Source organism: Somniosus microcephalus, chromosome 5, assembly GCF_052327205.1.
Source record: "Somniosus microcephalus isolate GS21.2 chromosome 5, FLI_Smic_1.0, whole genome shotgun sequence".
Classification (NCBI taxonomy): Eukaryota; Metazoa; Chordata; class Chondrichthyes; order Squaliformes; family Somniosidae; genus Somniosus; species Somniosus microcephalus.
This window is the reverse complement of record NC_140991.1, coordinates 10,664,404-10,682,260: the sequence shown is the minus strand read 5'-3', so window position 1 is coordinate 10,682,260 and position 17,857 is coordinate 10,664,404. Positions and strand designations below refer to the sequence as shown.

General features: G+C 51.7%; 1 protein-coding gene across 1 annotated transcript in view; it reads left to right on the top strand.

Annotated features, from left to right (window-relative positions):
- Nucleotides 1-14,207: 14,207 nt before the first annotated feature.
- Nucleotides 14,208-17,857, top strand: part of LOC147116878 (NFX1-type zinc finger-containing protein 1-like) — an 80,798-nt gene continuing 77,148 nt past the window's right edge. Inside the window, exon 1 of the mRNA XM_085987184.1 lies at nt 14,208-14,946. The gene's annotated coding sequence lies outside the window, so the exon portion shown is untranslated. The remainder of the gene's footprint in view (nt 14,947-17,857) is intronic.

Genomic DNA, 17,857 nt, shown 5'->3' with positions numbered 1-17,857 from the left:
TGGAAAATTTCATCAACTTTGCTTCCAATTTCCACCCATCCCTCACCTTCACATGGTCCATCTCTGACTCTTCCCTTCCTTTCCTCAACTTCTCTATCTGCATTTCTGGGGATAGGCTATCGACAAACATCCACTGTAAGCCCACTGACTCCCACAGCTACCTGGACTACACTTCCTCCCACCCCGTTTCCTGTAAGGACTCTATTCCATTCTCCCAGTTTCTCCGTCTCCGTCGCATCTGTTCTGGTTGTTCGGGGTGTTGGAGGTGTTGTTGTTGGAGTTGTTGTTGTTGGAGGTGTTGTTGTTGTTGGAGGTGTTGTTGTTGGAGGTGTTGTTGTTGGAGGTGTTGTTGTTGTTGGAGGTGTTGTTGGAGGTGTTGATGTTGTTGGAGGTGTTGTTGTTGGAGGTGTTGTTGGAGGTGTTGTTGTTGGAGGTGTTGTTGTTGGAGGTGTTGTTGGAGGTGTTGTTGGAGGTGTTGTTGTTGGAGGTGTTGTTGTTGTTGGAGGTGTTGTTGGAGGTGTTGTTGTTGGAGGTGTTGTTGGAGGTGTTGTTGTTGGAGGTGTTGTTGGAGGTGTTGGTGTTGTTGGAGGTGTTGATGTTGTTGGAGGTGTGTTGATGTTGGAGGTGGTATTGTTGGAGGTGTTGTTGGAGGTGTTGGTGTTGTTGGAGGTGTTGGTGTTTTTGTTGGAGGTGTTGTTGGAGTTGGTGTTGTTGTTGGAGGTGGTGTTGTTGGAGGTGTTGTTGGAGGTGCTGGTGGTGTTGGAGATGGTGTTGTTGGAGGTGTTGGAGGTGGTGTTGGTGTTGTTGGAGGTGTTGTTGGAGGTGTTGTTGTTGGAGGTGTTGTTGGAGGTGTTGTTGGAGGTGTTGTTGTTGTTGGAGATGTTGTTGGAGGTGTTGGAGGTGTTGTTGGAGGTGGTGTTGGAGGTGTTGTTGGAGTTGGTGTTGTTGTTGGAGGTGTTGTTGTTGTTGTTGGAGGTGTTGTTGTTGTTGTTGGAGGTGTTGTTGTTGGAGGTGTTGTTGTTGGAGGTGTTGTTGTTGTTGGAGGTGTTGGAGGTGTTGTTGTTGGAGGTGTTGTTGTTGTTGGAGGTGTTGTTGGAGGTGTTGGAGGTGTTGTTGGAGGTGTTGTTGGAGGTGTTGTTGTTGGAGGTGTTGTTGTTGGAGGTGTTGTTGGAGGTGTTGTTGTTGGAGATGTTGTTGGAGGTGTTGTTGTTGGAGATGTTGTTGGAGGTGTTGTTGTTGGAGGTGTTGTTGTTGGAGGTGTTGTTGGAGGTGTTGTTGTTGGAGGTGTTGTTGTTGGAGGTGTTGTTGGAGGTGTTGGAGATGTTGTTGGAGGTGTTGTTGGAGGTGTTGTTGTTGGAGGTGTTGTTGTTGGAGGTGTTGTTGGAGGTGTTGGAGATGTTGTTGGAGGTGTTGTTGGAGGTGTTGTTGTTGGAGGTGTTGTTGTTGTTGGAGGTGTTGTTGTTGGAGGTGTTGTTGTTGGAGGTGGTGTTGGTGGTGTTGTTGTTGTTGGAGGTGTTGTTGGAGGTGTTGTTGTTGGAGTTGTTGTTGGAGTTGTTGTTGGAGGTGTTGTTGGAGGTGGTGTTGTTGTTGGAGGTGTTGTTGGAGGTGTTGTTGTTGGTGACCGTGGAGTTCCACAGGGCGTTCTGGGACGTCTTGGGGGGCGACTACGCGCGGGTCGTGGGGGAAAGTTTGGCGACCAGGGAGATGCCCCTCTCTTGGCGCAGGGCGGTCATTGTCCTGCTGCCTAAGAAGGGCGATCTCCGCCTCCTTAAGAACTGGCGCCCGGTCTCCCTCCTCAGCACGGACTATAAAATCTTTGCCAGGGCCATGTCTGCTCGCCTTGGCGCCGTGCTGGCCCACATGATCCACCCCGACCAGTCATACACGGTCCCGGCCCGGACCATCCACGATAACATCCATCTGGTCCGGGACCTGGTCCACCACTCCCAGAGGGCTGGTCTGTCGGTCGCCTTCCTTTCCCTGGATCAGGAGAAGGCGTTCGACAGGGTGGATCACGAGTATCTCTTCGGGACTCTGCGCGCATTCGGGCGAGTATCTCTTCGGGACTCTGCGCGCATTCGGGCGAGTACCTCTTCGGGACTCTGCGCGCATTCGGGTTCGGGACGCATTTCGTCGCCTGGATCCGACTTCTGTACGCCGCCGCGGAGTGTCTGATTAAAGTTAACGGGTCCTTGACTGCGCCCCTTTGCTTCGGGAGGGGGGTGCGTCAGGGATGCCCCATGTCCGGTCAGTTATACGCCGTTTGCATGGAGCCACTCCTGCACCTCTTGCGGAAGAGGTTGACGGGACTGGCTCTGCAAGGGCTGGGCGTGGAGGTGGTCCTCTCGGCTTACGCCGATGACGTGCTCCTCACGGTCACGGATCCCGCTGACTTGCGGAGGATGCGTGAATGCCAGCAGATTTACTCGGACGCATCCTCCGCCAAGATCAACTGGGAGAAATGTTCCGGACTCCTGGTGGGTCAGTGGCGTGTGGACTCCCTGCCGGAGGAGTTCAGGCCTTTCGCCTGGAGCACCACGCACCTCCTCTATTTGGGAGTCTACCTTAGCCCTGCCGAGGACGCCTGGCCGGCGAACTGGCAAGAGCTGGAGGCCAAAGTCACCGCTCGCCTAGGACGCTGGACAGGACTGCTCCGAGTGTTGTCCTACAGGGGTCGAGCGCTGGTCCTAAACCAGCTGGTGGCCGCCATGTTGTGGTACCGGTTGGTCACTTTGATCCCTCCCCCTGCGTTTGTCCCCAAGATGCAGAAGAAGCTCATCGACTTCTTCTGGGACAAAAGGAAGCACTGGGTCTCTGCCGCGGTTCTGTGTCTCCCGCTTCGGGAGGGCGGTCAGGCGCTGGTGTGCCTTCGCACCCAGGCTGCGACTTTCCGTCTTCAGACGCTGCAGAGATACCTGTACGTCGAGAATCCTCCGAGATGGTGTGCGCTGGCGACGTTTTTCTTCCGCCAGCTGCACGGCCTCAATTACGACACGCAGCTCCTGTTTGCGAAAGTGGGTGGCAGGCGTGCCGGCCTGCGGGAGCTACCTGTCTTCTACCAGGAACTACTATGGGTTTGGAACTACGTTGCTTCCAGGCGGAGCTCTCCCCCGTCAAGAGTGGCGGCTCTCCTTCGGGAGCCGCTGCTCAGGAATCCGCACCTCCACGACCGCGGGTTCGGGCGGCTGGCGGAGGGCAGGGCTGTGCCTGGCAAAGTGACCAGAGTCGGGGACCTGCTCGATGGCGGAGGAGCGGGCTGGATGGCGCCGGAGGAGCTGGCGCGGCGCCTGTCCTGGGCCAACGACCGGCTTGCGGTCGAAGCCATCGAATCGGTGAAAGCGGCACTGGGCCCCGACTCCACTAGGTGTATTGAGGCGGCTCAAGCACGTGGGGCGATCCCGTCCGAGCTTACCCCCGTTCGGACGGAATTCCTCATCGGCGCCCGGCCCCGAAACTCCCCTCGGGAACTGGCGCCTCACAACTTGAGCCATCTCGAGGAAATACCCTCCGTGCCTTTTCATTCCGCGCGGAGGGGTTTCCTGTACGGGCTGCTCCTGCACACTCTCCACTTTGCCAACTTCGTCTACCGTCCGGATATGCCTTGGCATGGCGTCTTGCCGACTGGCAGTGGCGGAGGTCCCCAATGGAGGGCTCTCTACGCGGGAGTCCTCCCTTGTTCCATCGGGGACTTGGCCTGGAGGGTGTTGCACGGAGCGGTCCCGTGCAATAAGGTTTTAAGTAGCTTCACGGACTCCCAGGCCGCCTGCATTTTTTGCAGCCTGGAGGAGTCCGTGTTTCACGTTTATATGGAATGTGAGAGGTTGCAGCCCCTCTTTCATTACTTGAAGGGGCTGCTCCTCGATTTTTGGTTGCACTTTAGTCCCATGCTCTACGGTCAACCGGTGCGGAGGGGAGCGGACGAGTTGGAGGACCTCCTTGTGGGCCTGCTCCTGGGCCTGGCTAAAAGAGCCATCAATTGGTCCAGGCAGCGTGCGGTCGAGAGGGTCGTCCAGCCGGATTGCCTGCCTCTCTTCCGCGGCCATGTTCGCGCCCGGGTGGCCCTGGAGATGGAGCACGCGGTGTCCGCCGGCGCGCTTGAGTATTTCCGCAACCGGTGGGCGCCGCGGGGACTGGAGTGCATTATCAACCCGGAAAACCAAATTTTAATTTGATTTGTTAAGTTTTAGTTGAACTTTTGTTTATTTACAGTCCAATTGGTTTTTTTTTGGGTCCAAACAAAAAGAGTACCCTCTGTTCAGTAAATACCTGTTATTATTGTTCTCCTGCAGTCCGTGTATTATTTATACTCGGACACTACAGGACTCCCTTTAATGGGGATTCTGATGGTGAGACTCCCTTTAATGGGGATTCTGATGGTGAGACTCTCTTTAATGGTGATTCTGATGGTGAGACTCTCTTTAATGGGGATTCTGATGGTGAGACTCCCTTTAATGGGGATTCTGATGGTGAGACTCTCTTTAATGGGGATTCTGATGGTGAGACTCCCTTTAATGGGGATTCAGATGGTGAGACTCCCTTTAATGGGGATTCTGATGGTGAGACTCTTTAATGGGCATTCTGATGGTGAGACTCTCTTTAATGGTGATTCTGATGGTGAGACTCCCTTTAATGGGGATTCTGATGGTGAGACTCCCTTTAATGGGGACTCTGATGGTGAGACTCCCTTTAATGGGGACTCTGATGGTCTCTTTAATGGAGATTCTGATGGTGAGACTCCCTTTAATGGGGATTCTGATGGTGAGACTCCCTTTAATGGGGATTCTGATGGTGAGACTCCCTTTAATGGGGATTCTGATGGTGAGACTCCCTTTAATGGGGATTCTGATGGTGAGACTCCCTTTAATGGGGACTCTGATGGTCTCTTTAATGGAGATTCTGATGGTGAGACTCCCTTTAATGGGGACTCTGATGGTGAGACTCCCTTTAATGGGGACTCTGATGGTCTCTTTAATGGGGATTCTGATGGTGAGACTCTCTTTAATGGGGATTCTGATGGTGAGACTCCCTTTAATGGGGATTCTGATGGTGAGACTCCCTTTAATGGGGATTCTGATGGTGAGACTCTCTTTAATGGGGACTCTGATGGTAAGGGACCCTTATTAAAGGGTTGGTTAAGGTGACACTCCCTCTGCCAAAGTGTCTGAGCTACAGGGAGAGCTGGAGATGCAGTGGAGCAACAGCTGACATTAATCACCCTGTCCTGACAGTTTCTGTTTTACTCAATAGTTTCTGTTTCTCCGTCCTGTGAAAGCTTTAGTTCCAGGTCACGTCATTTCCTGTAAACACTGACACGTGTCCTAGATCACATCCTGCTCCGGCTGGGTCCTAGTGCCTGCCAGGTGAGTTTTACACAACATGTGCTCTCCACTCTCTGCAGTTTGTGAGACCATCATATTTCAGGGCATGCTGCTCGGGGCGGGTGGGGGAAGGAGGCTGAATCTGTTTCTCTTTAGCAGCAGGTTAACACTTGCCTGAAGCTCTTCTGTCTGTAGCACCCCATTGGGTTAGATACAGAGTAAAGCTCCCTCTACACTGTCCCATCAAACACTCCCAGGGCAGGTACAGCACAGGTTAGATACAGAGTAAAGCTCCCTCTACACTGTCCCATCAAACACTCCCAGGGCAGGTACAGCACGGGTTAGATACAGAGTAAAGCTCCCTCTACACTGTCCCATCAAACACTCCCAGGGCAGGTACAGCACAGGTTAGATACAGAGTAAAGCTCCCTCTACACTGTCCCATCAAACACTCCCAGGGCAGGTACAGCACAGGTCAGAAACATAGTGAAGCTCCCTCTACACTGTCCCATCAAACACTCCCAGGGCAGGTACAGCACGGGTTAGATACAGAGTAAAGCTCCCTCTACACTGTCCCATCAAACACTCCCCGAGCTGGTACAGCACAGGTTAGATATAGAGTAAAGCTCCCTCTACACTGTCCCATCAAACACTCCCAGGGCAGGTACAGCACGGGTTAGATATAGAGTAAAGCTCCCTCTACACTGTCCCGTCAAACACTCCCAGGGCAGGTACAGCACAGGTTAGATACAGAGTAAAGCTCCCTCTACACTGTCCCATCAAACACTCCCAGGGCAGATACAGCACAGGTTAGATACAGAGTAAAGCTCCCTCTACACTGTCCCATCAAACACTCCCAGGGCAGGTACAGCACGCGTTAGATACAGAGTAAAGCTCCCTCTACACTGTCCCATCAAACACTCCCAGGGCAGGTACAGCACGGGTTAGATACAGAGTAAAGCTCCCTCTACACTGTCCCATCAAACACTCCCAGGGCAGGTACAGCACGGGTTAGATACAGAGTAAACCTCCCTCTACACTGTCCCATCAAACACTCCCAGGGCAGGTACAGCATGGGTTAGATACAGAGTAAAGCTCCCTCTACACTGTCCCATCAAACACTCCCAGGGCAGGTACAGCACGCGTTAGATACAGAGTAAAGCTCCCTCTACACTGACCCATCAAACACTCCCAGGGCAGGTACAGCACGGGTTAGATACAGAGTAAAGCTCCCTCTACACTGTCCCATCAAACACTCTGAGACAGCTCTGAAACACACATCTCGTTACACCTATTGTAGGAATATAGAATGATACTGCACAGAAGGAGGCCATTTGGCCCATCGTGCCTGTGCTGGCCCTTTGATAGTGCTATCCAATGAGTCCCATTCCGTGCTCTATCCCCGTAGCTCTGCAAATTTTTCCCCTTCAAGTATTTGTCCGATTCTCTTTTGAAAGTTACTATTGAATCTGCTTCCACCGCCCTTTCAGGCAGCGCATTCCAGATCACAACAACTCGCTGCGTAAAAAAGCGTTCTCCTCCTCTCGCCTCTGGTTCTTTCGCCAATCACCTTCAAAGCTGTGTCTTCCTGTCACCGAGCCTCCCGCCACCTAGATTACAAGGGGCGCGCTGCGATAACGGGAAGCATCGAGACAGGCGGGTTAGGGAAGGCCAGCGGAGAGAGGTTGCCTTCCGAGTAACAGAACATAAAAGATGAATTCTGTCCCTCGCAAACGTAACGTTCGGCTTGAGGTGCAACTGAACGCAGAGAAAGATCTTTTACAACACAGTCTGGCTGCGCCTCCCAGCTGAAAGGAATATTGCACACAGGGCAGGCTCTAGGACCCAGTGGGCAGCCTGTCAGGAAGAGGGCAGGAAGCCTACTTGGATGCACTCTCTTCACCAGCACAGATAGACAACCAATCTCAGAATTAGTCAGCTCCAGCTCATCTGCAGGTGAGTGCAGCAAGTTTGCAGCTTTATTTAAAATCAGTTATTTCTTTGTCTCATTTTGTCATTTCTTTTCAACTTTCTTTCACTCTGCTTCCTTGAGTGTGTTCTTACTGTTTTATCTGTCTCTCTCCCTTTCCCTTCTTTCTATTCCAACTGCACTTCAGAAGGACTTCTTTGGCTTTGAGAGGGCCTGAGGTTGTGAAAGGCGCTGCAGAAATGCAGCCTTTCTTCATTCTTTCTCACACTCTCCTCTGTCTTTCTTTCTCTTTTTTCCATTTCTTCCTCTCTCTCTCTCTCTCTCTCTGCACAACTATCTGTTACAAATAACAACAGAAAATGCTGGAAATACTCAGCAGGCCAGGCAGCATCCGTGGAGAGAGAAACAAGAGTTAATGTTTCAGGTCGAAACCCTTCGTCAGTTCTGAAGGATCTTCGACCTGGAACGTTAACTCTGTTTCTCTCTCCACGGATGCTGCCTGACCGGCTGAGTGTTTCTAGCATTTTCTGTTGTTATTTCAGATTTCCAGCATCCGCAGTATTTTGCTACTATATCTGTTACAAATTTCGGGATCTGCCACAGATATTCTCTCAGCTACAGTGATGCAGCTCACCCCTCTAATTGGTGCAAGTGTCTTATGTTCAGGAGTGGGCCCGTGCTGTCTGATATATAATTCAGAGTAAATAAGGAGAATCTATTTCCAGTGGCAGGAGGGTCGGTAACGCAGCGATTTGTTGTTGTGATCTGGAATGCGCTGCCTGAAGCAGGTGGAAGCAGATTCAATAGTAACTTTCAGAAGGTATTTGGATAAATACTTGAAGGGGGGAATACATTTGCAGGGCTCTGGGGAAAGAGCAGGAGAGTGGGACTATTTGGAGAGCTCTATCACAGAGCCGGCACAGACACGATGGGCCGAATGGCCTCCTTCTGTGCTGTGTGATTCTAATTATACCAGCCAATTTCCCATAGCGTTGTACACAATATCGTAAGAAATAAGGAGCAGGAGTCGGCCACACGGCCCCTCGAGCCTGCTCCGCCATTCAATAAGATCATGGCTGATCATCGACCTCAACTCCACTTTCCCGCCCATTCCCCAAACCCTTGATTCCCCATGAGTCCAAAAATCTATCGATCTCTGTCTTGAATATACTCAACGATTCAGCATCCACAGCCCCCAGGGATAGAGAATTCCAAATTTGATAGCAATGTGAGACAACATTGAACAACTTCTCCTTTGACTCCACTCACTTCCTCCAAATAAAAGGTGTTGCTATGGGAATCCGCATGGGTCCTAGCTATGCCTGCCTTTTCGTGGGATATGTGGAACGCTCTTTGTTCCAGTCCTACTCGGGTCCCCTCCCTCGTCTCTTTTTCTGGTACATTGATGACTGTATCGGTGCCGTTTCCTGCTCTCGCCCCGAACTGGAAAATTTCATCAACTTTGCTTCCAATTTCCACCCATCCCTCACCTTCACATGGTCCATCTCTGACTCTTCCCTTCCTTTCCTCAACTTCTCTATCTGCATTTCTGGGGATAGGCTATCGACAAACATCCACTGTAAGCCCACTGACTCCCACAGCTACCTGGACTACACTTCCTCCCACCCCGTTTCCTGTAAGGACTCTATTCCATTCTCCCAGTTTCTCTGTCTCCGTCGCATCTGTTCTGGTTGTTCGGGGTGTTGGAGGTGTTGTTGTTGGAGTTGTTGTTGTTGGAGGTGTTGTTGTTGTTGGAGGTGTTGTTGTTGGAGGTGTTGTTGTTGGAGGTGTTGTTGTTGTTGGAGGTGTTGTTGGAGGTGTTGATGTTGTTGGAGGTGTTGTTGTTGGAGGTGTTGTTGGAGGTGTTGTTGGAGGTGTTGTTGTTGGAGGTGTTGTTGTTGGAGGTGTTGTTGGAGGTGTTGTTGGAGGTGTTGTTGTTGGAGGTGTTGTTGTTGTTGGAGGTGTTGTTGGAGGTGTTGTTGTTGGAGGTGTTGTTGTTGGAGGTGTTGTTGGAGGTGTTGTTGTTGGAGGTGTTGTTGTTGGAGGTGTTGTTGGAGGTGTTGGTGTTGTTGGAGGTGTTGATGTTGGAGGTGTGTTGATGTTGGAGGTGGTATTGTTGGAGGTGTTGTTGGAGGTGTTGGTGTTGTTGGAGGTGTTGGTGTTTTTGTTGGAGGTGTTGTTGGAGTTGGTGTTGTTGTTGGAGGTGGTGTTGTTGGAGGTGTTGTTGGAGGTGCTGGTGGTGTTGGAGATGGTGTTGTTGGAGGTGTTGGAGGTGGTGTTGGTGTTGTTGGAGGTGTTGTTGGAGGTGTTGTTGTTGGAGGTGTTGTTGGAGGTGTTGTTGGAGGTGTTGTTGGAGGTGTTGTTGTTGTTGGAGATGTTGTTGGAGGTGTTGGAGGTGTTGTTGGAGGTGGTGTTGGAGGTGTTGTTGGAGTTGGTGTTGTTGTTGGAGGTGTTGTTGTTGTTGTTGGAGGTGTTGTTGTTGGAGGTGTTGTTGTTGTTGTTGGAGGTGTTGTTGTTGGAGGTGTTGTTGTTGGAGGTGTTGTTGTTGTTGGAGGTGTTGGAGGTGTTGTTGTTGGAGGTGTTGTTGTTGTTGGAGGTGTTGTTGGAGGTGTTGGAGGTGTTGTTGGAGGTGTTGTTGGAGGTGTTGTTGTTGGAGGTGTTGTTGTTGGAGGTGTTGTTGGAGGTGTTGTTGTTGGAGATGTTGTTGGAGGTGTTGTTGGAGATGTTGTTGGAGGTGTTGTTGTTGGAGGTGTTGTTGTTGGAGGTGTTGTTGGAGGTGTTGGAGATGTTGTTGGAGGTGTTGTTGGAGGTGTTGTTGTTGGAGGTGTTGTTGGAGGTGTTGTTGTTGGAGGTGTTGTTGTTGTTGGAGGTGTTGTTGTTGGAGGTGTTGTTGTTGGAGGTGGTGTTGGTGGTGTTGTTGTTGTTGGAGGTGTTGTTGGAGGTGTTGTTGTTGGAGTTGTTGTTGGAGGTGTTGTTGGAGGTGGTGTTGTTGTTGGAGGTGTTGTTGGAGGTGTTGTTGTTGGTGACCGTGGAGTTCCACAGGGCGTTCTGGGACGTCTTGGGGGGCGACTACGCGCGGGTCGTGGGGGAAAGTTTGGCGACCAGGGAGATGCCCCTCTCTTGGCGCAGGGCGGTCATTGTCCTGCTGCCTAAGAAGGGCGATCTCCACCTCCTTAAGAACTGGCGCCCGGTCTCCCTCCTCAGCACGGACTATAAAATCTTTGCCAGGGCCATGTCTGCTCGCCTTGGCGCCGTGCTGGCCCACATGATCCACCCCGACCAGTCATACACGGTCCCGGCCCGGACCATCCACGATAACATCCATCTGGTCCGGGACCTGGTCCACCACTCCCAGAGGGCTGGTCTGTCGGTCGCCTTCCTTTCCCTGGATCAGGAGAAGGCGTTCGACAGGGTGGATCACGAGTATCTCTTCGGGACTCTGCGCGCATTCGGGCGAGTATCTCTTCGGGACTCTGCGCGCATTCGGGCGAGTACCTCTTCGGGACTCTGCGCGCATTCGGGTTCGGGACGCATTTCGTCGCCTGGATCCGACTTCTGTACGCCGCCGCGGAGTGTCTGATTAAAGTTAACGGGTCCTTGACTGCGCCCCTTTGCTTCGGGAGGGGGGTGCGTCAGGGATGCCCCATGTCCGGTCAGTTATACGCCGTTTGCATGGAGCCACTCCTGCGCCTCTTGCGGAAGAGGTTGACGGGACTGGCTCTGCAAGGGCCGGGCGTGGAGGTGGTCCTCTCGGCTTACGCCGATGACGTGCTCCTCACGGTCACGGATCCCGCTGACTTGCGGAGGATGCGTGAATGCCAGCAGATTTACTCGGACGCATCCTCCGCCAAGATCAACTGGGAGAAATGTTCCGGACTCCTGGTGGGTCAGTGGCGTGTGGACTCCCTGCCGGAGGAGTTCAGGCCTTTCGCCTGGAGCACCACGCACCTCCTCTATTTGGGAGTCTACCTTAGCCCTGCCGAGGACGCCTGGCCGGCGAACTGGCAAGAGCTGGAGGCCAAAGTCACCGCTCGCCTAGGACGCTGGACAGGACTGCTCCGAGTGTTGTCCTACAGGGGTCGAGCGCTGGTCCTAAACCAGCTGGTGGCCGCCATGTTGTGGTACCGGTTGGTCACTTTGATCCCTCCCCCTGCGTTTGTCCCCAAGATGCAGAAGAAGCTCATCGACTTCTTCTGGGACAAAAGGAAGCACTGGGTCTCTGCCGCGGTTCTGTGTCTCCCGCTTCGGGAGGGCGGTCAGGCGCTGGTGTGCCTTCGCACCCAGGCTGCGACTTTCCGTCTTCAGACGCTGCAGAGATACCTGTACGTCGAGAATCCTCCGAGATGGTGTGCGCTGGCGACGTTTTTCTTCCGCCAGCTGCACGGCCTCAATTACGACACGCAGCTCCTGTTTGCGAAAGTGGGTGGCAGGCGTGCCGGCCTGCGGGAGCTACCTGTCTTCTACCAGGAACTACTATGGGTTTGGAACTACATTGCTTCCAGGCGGAGCTCTCCCCCGTCAAGAGTGGCGGCTCTCCTTCGGGAGCCGCTGCTCAGGAATCCGCACCTCCACGACCGCGGGTTCGGGCGGCTGGCGGAGGGCAGGGCTGTGCCTGGCAAAGTGACCAGAGTCGGGGACCTGCTCGATGGCGGAGGAGCGGGCTGGATGGCGCCGGAGGAGCTGGCGCGGCGCCTGTCCTGGGCCAACGACCGGCTTGCGGTCGAAGCCATCGAATCGGTGAAAGCGGCACTGGGCCCCGACTCCACTAGGTGTATTGAGGCGGCTCAAGCACGTGGGGCGATCCCGTCCGAGCTTACCCCCGTTCGGACGGAATTCCTCATCGGCGCCCGGCCCCGAAACTCCCCTCGGGAACTGGCGCCTCACAACTTGAGCCATCTCGAGGAAATACCCTCCGTGCCTTTTCATTCCGCGCGGAGGGGTTTCCTGTACGGGCTGCTCCTGCACACTCTCCACTTTGCCAACTTCGTCTACCGTCCGGATATGCCTTGGCATGGCGTCTTGCCGACTGGCAGTGGCGGAGGTCCCCAATGGAGGGCTCTCTACGCGGGAGTCCTCCCTTGTTCCATCGGGGACTTGGCCTGGAGGGTGTTGCACGGAGCGGTCCCGTGCAATAAGGTTTTAAGTAGCTTCACGGACTCCCAGGCCGCCTGCATTTTTTGCAGCCTGGAGGAGTCCGTGTTTCACGTTTATATGGAATGTGAGAGGTTGCAGCCCCTCTTTCATTACTTGAAGGGGCTGCTCCTCGATTTTTGGTTGCACTTCAGTCCCATGCTCTACGGTCAACCGGTGCGGAGGGGAGCGGACGAGTTGGAGGACCTCCTTGTGGACCTGCTCCTGGGCCTGGCTAAAAGAGCCATCAATTGGTCCAGGCAGCGTGCGGTCGAGAGGGTCGTCCAGCCGGATTGCCTGCCTCTCTTCCGCGGCCATGTTCGCGCCCGGGTGGCCCTGGAGATGGAGCACGCGGTGTCCGCTGGCGCGCTTGAGTATTTCCGCAACCGGTGGGCGCCGCGGGGACTGGAGTGCATTATCAACCCGGAAAACCAAATTTTAATTTGATTTGTTAAGTTTTAGTTGAACTTTTGTTTATTTACAGTCCAATTGGTTTTTTTTTGGGTCCAAACAAAAAGAGTACCCTCTGTTCAGTAAATACCTGTTATTATTGTTCTCCTGCAGTCCGTGTATTATTTATACTCGGACACTACAGGACTCCCTTTAATGGGGATTCTGATGGTGAGACTCCCTTTAATGGGGATTCTGATGGTGAGACTCTCTTTAATGGTGATTCTGATGGTGAGACTCTCTTTAATGGGGATTCTGATGGTGAGACTCCCTTTAATGGGGATTCTGATGGTGAGACTCTCTTTAATGGGGATTCTGATGGTGAGACTCCCTTTAATGGGGATTCAGATGGTGAGACTCCCTTTAATGGGGATTCTGATGGTGAGACTCTCTTTAATGGGCATTCTGATGGTGAGACTCTCTTTAATGGTGATTCTGATGGTGAGACTCCCTTTAATGGGGATTCTGATGGTGAGACTCCCTTTAATGGGGACTCTGATGGTGAGACTCCCTTTAATGGGGACTCTGATGGTCTCTTTAATGGGGATTCTGATGGTGAGACTCTCTTTAATGGAGATTCTGATGGTGAGACTCCCTTTAATGGGGATTCTGATGGTGAGACTCCCTTTAATGGGGATTCTGATGGTGAGACTCCCTTTAATGGGGATTCTGATGGTGAGACTCTCTTTAATGGGGACTCTGATGGTAAGGGACCCTTATTAAAGGGTTGGTTAAGGTGACACTCCCTCTGCCAAAGTGTCTGAGCTACAGGGAGAGCTGGAGATGCAGGGGAGCAACAGCTGACATTAATCACCCTGTCCTGACAGTTTCTGTTTTACTCAATAGTTTCTGTTTCTCCGTCCTGTGAAAGCGTTAGTTCCAGGTCACGTCATTTCCTGTAAACACTGACACGTGTCCTAGGTCACATCCTGCTCCGGCTGGGTCCTAGTGCCTGCCAGGTGAGTTTTACACAACATGTGCTCTCCACTCTCTGCAGTTTGTGAGACCATCATATTTCAGGGCATGCTGCTCGGGGCGGGTGGGGGAAGGAGGCTGAATCTGTTTCTCTTTAGCAGCAGGTTAACACTTGCCTGAAGCTCTTCTGTCTGCAGCACCCCATTGGGTTAGATACAGAGTAAAGCTCCCTCTACACTGTCCCATCAAACACTCCCAGGGCAGGTACAGCATGGGTTAGATACAGAGTAAAGCTCCCTCTACACTGTCCCATCAAACACTCCCAGGGCAGGTACAGCACGCGTTAGATACAGAGTAAAGCTCCCTCTACACTGTCCCATCAAACACTCCCAGGGCAGGTACAGCACGCGTTAGATACAGAGTAAAGCTCCCTCTACACTGACCCATCAAACACTCCCAGGGCAGGTACAGCACGGGTTAGATACAGAGTAAAGCTCCCTCTACACTGTCCCATCAAACACTCTGAGACAGCTCTGAAACACACATCTCGTTACACCTATTGTAGGAATATAGAATGATACTGCACAGAAGGAGGCCATTTGGCCCATCGTGCCTGTGCTGGCCCTTTGATAGTGCTATCCAATGAGTCCCATTCCCTGCTCTATCCCCGTAGCTCTGCAAATTTTTCCCCTTCAAGTATTTGTCCGATTCTCTTTTGAAAGTTACTATTGAATCTGCTTCCACCGCCCTTTCAGGCAGCGCATTCCAGATCACAACAACTCGCTGCGTAAAAAAGCGTTCTCCTCCTCTCGCCTCTGGTTCTTTCGCCAATCACCTTCAAAGCTGTGTCTTCCTGTCACCGAGCCTCCCGCCACCTAGATTACAAGGGGCGCGCTGCGATAACGGGAAGCATCGAGACAGGCGGGTTAGGGAAGGCCAGCGGAGAGAGGTTGCCTTCCGAGTAACAGAACATAAAACATGAACTCTGTCCCTCGCAAACGTAACGTTTGGCTTGAGGTGCATCTTTTACAACACAGTCTGGCTGCGCCTCCCAGCTGAAAGGAACATTGCACACAGAGCAGGCTCTAGGACCCAGTGGGCAGCCTGTCAGGAAGAGGGCAGGAAGCCTACTTGGATGCACTCTCTTCACCAGCACAGATAGACAACCAATCTCAGAATTAGTCAGCTCCAGCTCATCTGCAGGTGAGTGCAGCAAGTTTGCAGCTTTATTTAAAGTCAGTTATTTCTTTGTCTCATTTTGTCATTTCTTTTCAACTTTCTTTCACTCTGCTTCCTTGAGTGTGTTCTTACTGTTTTATCTGTCTCTCTCCCTTTCCCTTCTTTCTATTCCAACTGCACTTCAGAAGGACTTCTTTGGCTTTGAGAGGGCCTGAGGTTGTGAAAGGCGCTGCAGAAATGCAGCCTTTCTTCATTCTTTCTCACACTCTCTGTCTTTCTTTCTCTTTTTTCCATTTCTTCCTCTCTCTCTCTCTCTCTCTCTGCACAACTATCTGTTACAAATAACAACAGAAAATGCTGGAAATACTCAGCAGGCCAGGCAGCATCCGTGGAGAGAGAAACAAGAGTTAATGTTTCAGGTCGAAACCCTTCGTCAGTTCTGAAGGATCTTCGACCTGGAACGTTAACTCTGTTTCTCTCTCCACGGATGCTGCCTGACCGGCTGAGTGTTTCTAGCATTTTCTGTTGTTATTTCAGATTTCCAGCATCCGCAGTATTTTGCTACTATATCTGTTACAAATTTCGGGATCTGCCACAGATATTCTCTCAGCTACAGTGATGCAGCTCACCCCTCTAATTGGTGCAAGTGTCTTATGTTCAGGAGTGGGCCCGTGCTGTCCGATATATAATTCAGAGTAAATAAGGAGAATCTATTTCCAGTGGCAGGAGGGTCGGTAACGCAGCGATTTGTTGTTGTGATCTGGAATGCGCTGCCTGAAGCAGGTGGAAGCAGATTCAATAGTAACTTTCAGAAGGTATTTGGATAAATACTTGAAGGGGGGAATACATTTGCAGGGCTCTGGGGAAAGAGCAGGAGAGTGGGACTATTTGGAGAGCTCTATCACAGAGCCGGCACAGACACGAGGGGCCGAATGGCCTCCTTCTGTGCTGTGTGATTCTAATTATACCAGCCAATTTCCCATAGCGTTGTACACAATATCGTAAGAAATAAGGAGCAGGAGTCGGCCACACGGCCCCGCTCCGCCATTCAATAAGATCATGGCTGATCATCGACCTCAACTCCACTTTCCCGCCCATTCCCCAAACCCTTGATTCCCCATGAGTCCAAAAATCTATCGATCTCTGTCTTGAATATACTCAACGATTCAGCATCCACAGCCCCCAGGGATAGAGAATTCCAAATTTGATAGCAATGTGAGACAACATTGAACAACTTCTCCTTTGACTCCACTCACTTCCTCCAAATAAAAGGTGTTGCTATGGGAATCCGCATGGGTCCTAGCTATGCCTGCCTTTTCGTGGGATATGTGGAACGCTCTTTGTTCCAGTCCTACTCGGGTCCCCTCCCTCGTCTCTTTTTCTGGTACATTGATGACTGTATCGGTGCCGTTTCCTGCTCTCGCCCCGAACTGGAAAATTTCATCAACTTTGCTTCCAATTTCCACCCTTCCCTCACCTTCACATGGTCCATCTCTGACTCTTCCCTTCCTTCCACTTTTGTCCCATATCCCTTAATACCTTTGGTTAACAAAAAGCTATCAATCTCAGATTTAAAATTAACAATTTGTTCCAGCATAAATTGCTGTTTGCGGAAGAGAGTTCCAAACTTCTATCACCCTTTGTGTGTAGAAGTGTTTCCTAGTTTCACTCTTGAAAGGTCTGGCTCTAATTTTTAGACTATGCCCCCTAGTCCTAGAATCCCCAACCAGCGGAAATAGTTTCTCTCTACCCACCCTATCTGCTCCCCTTAATATCTTAAACTTCGATCAAATCACCCCTTAACCTTCTAAATTACAGGGAATACAACCCTAATTTGTGTAATTCTGGTAAACCTACGCTGCACTCCCTCCAAAGTCAACATATCCTTCCTAAGGTGTGATGCCCAGACCTGCTCACAGTGCTCGAGGTGTGGTCTAACCAGGGCAGTGAGGAGAGAAGGAGGTTCCAAGTTGTTGCTCACTGCGACATACTGAAGCTTCTCTCAATGATGCTTGTGGTGTTGAGCAGAGGCGAAGATTCTTCACGCAGCACTTTTAAAATATCTAATGAAACCTTTTGAAGAATCACCTCATAGGAGGAGGGTGTGGTGTGGCGGGGTGGGGGAGAGAAGGGGATTGGTTATATCTCCTTTGTGGGTGGTAGGGGACATGGGTTCAGGCCAGTGTTCAGTAGGGTTGCCAACTCTGATTGGGTGTATTCCTGGAAGTTTTACCATGTGACCATGGCTATGGACCAAATGCTGGAAAATGGGATTAGACTGGACAGGGATGGATGGGCGGCGCAGACACGATGGGCCGAAGGGCCTCTTTCTGTGCTGTAAAACTCTATGACTCTATGACCTTGCCCCCTGCTCTTCAGCCATTGGCCCATCCTCCAGGTGTGCTGCCTTCCCAGGGCCAACTGGAAAGGGAACAGACTCTTTGTGGACCAATTGGATTAATCTTGATTCAATTCCTGGAGACCCCAGGGCAATCCTGGTGGGTTGGCAAGCCCAGCTGTTGGATGGCTTATTATCGTTGCAAGTTTGTTTATGGACTAGACAGAAGATTCCAATGGACGTGTCTCAGTCTGCAAAGGTTAACTACATCACTATAGCAACCACTGCAATTTGCTTACCCTCAGAACTTCAGCTAGGATTTCGTAAGTGCATCAGTAAGATTGGAAATCCCTCTCTCCTGCTGTAGAACAGATACTGTAGTAATCCTTGTTTTCAAATTGCTCCATGGCCTCGCCGCTCCCTGTATCTGTAACCTCCTGTAGCCCTGCAACCTTCCGAGATCTCTGCGCTCCTCTAATTCTGCCCTCTTGAGCATCCCTGATTATAATCGCTCAGTCATCAGTGGCCGTGCCTTCGGCTGTCTGGGTCCTGATCTCTGGAATTCCCTGCCTAAACCTCTCCGCCTCTCTATCCTCC